This window comes from Leiobunum rupestre, chromosome 4 (genome assembly GCF_980474605.1).
Source record: "Leiobunum rupestre chromosome 4, qqLeiRupe1.1.hap1, whole genome shotgun sequence".
In the NCBI taxonomy this organism is placed as follows: Eukaryota; Metazoa; Arthropoda; class Arachnida; order Opiliones; family Sclerosomatidae; genus Leiobunum; species Leiobunum rupestre.
The window spans coordinates 7,406,855-7,408,501 of record NC_143387.1 but is presented as its reverse complement, the minus strand read 5'-3'; positions in this window follow the sequence as shown (position 1 = coordinate 7,408,501).

The following is a 1,647-nucleotide window of genomic DNA, read 5'->3' as shown; positions in this document are numbered from 1 at the left end:
GAAATGACTTCCTGCAATACCTAAAAGATTGGGAAGATGATGTTCGGGACAGACTCAACCCAGATGGAGAGCCCTACTCAACCGAGCTGAGGAAAAAAATTCTTCTCAGCCCAGAAACTTTATCCGGATTGAAACAAACTAGTAGGAGATAATGGAATTAAAAAACTAAATATATATATTAATATTATATTTTTACAGACCTGGCTATAGTAGAAATCAAAGAGTTCTTGCTTACAGAGGGAGCTATGTTCGTGCTGACAGCGAACTTTAACCAAGATCCACTTGAAAATGAATTCAGTCGTCACAGGCAAGCAAATGGATCTGGTCAACATCCAACGTACCAGCTAAGGGCTATTAAACGAGACAAAATGGAAATTGCCATAATGGGCAAGAATTGTGAGAATGACAATTCATAAAATATTTTATTAAAATATTCGTGAATTTGACTATACTTGTGACTTAATATGACTATCCGCGAGGGCCCTGTGAAGCAGCCGTTTTCAAATCTTCGAATCGAATCATGCATTATAATTCAAATAGTTGATTCGATTGCAATTCGATTCGCAGGGCCCTACTATACGCAAATTTAGTTATCACATTCACCGATTGCTAATATCTTCTAATAGTTTTCGTAAAGCTTTCTTAGCCCTGGTTTTTGGCTCTTTGCACAGCCTTCATTTCGTCCTTTTCATTTTTGACTTGACCATTACCCAGTGTTCAGTAGTTTATCTATCATTTTACTAAATACTGCATCACCTATAGTATCATCCAAATCACAATTTTTTAACGCTTTAATCCAAAAGGTTTTAACTTTTTCATCGTTTGACATAGTCTTTTTTGCCTCTGCTTTTCTGTCAAATTTTTGTTTGTTTTTTTTTTGTGAAAAATTCAGTGGCAATATCATGGAGTTTTCTAAAAAAATTTAATGTTTTCCTATTTGCGTCAATTAAACCTCCTCTGTCCTGTAGTTCAGTCCACTTACGAGTTCATATTTCGGTTTTTTGGCACGTGAATTCGTTATATAGTCTGCACCCGTCGGGTGTACCTTTTTGATGTACCTTATAGTAGCCCCTACGACATAATACAGAGCTCCATCGCTGGTTTCTTTTCTTTCTTCCTCTGTTATTTTGGCTTTAAAATCATATGGGTCTTTGTACCTTAGGCTTCTGAGAAATATTTAACCCAGCAAAAACTGAATAGCTCTTTTTTTACTGAATAAGGTGATCTTTGGTTTCTGATATAAAATTTAAAAAGTTAAAATATGCGCTGCTAGAGAAAATTTTTAAGTAATTGCCTTACAAGTATCTCCATTGTTGTTAATAAAATTGCCTCCATGAATGTCCTCGAGCTTTTGATTTAGAGACAAATTTGTCCTCAGGTGTTTGGGTCAGTATTCCATTAATTTTTCTTGAAACACCTTCATAGATTCTACATTTTCCAATTGCATTCCCCACACTAAGAATTCACCTTCTTCTTCGGTCAGATCCATTTCTTTTAAGGCAATATCTATTGCTCCAATTGAAAATTTAAATACATTTGTAATCATTCAATTGTAACTCGTAACGTTAACTATTTCTGCCTTTGGGTTTTGCCTCTCTTTCTTTGGAAGTTGTGCGAGTGGGCCATCAAATGAAATTTGTTGAGCTA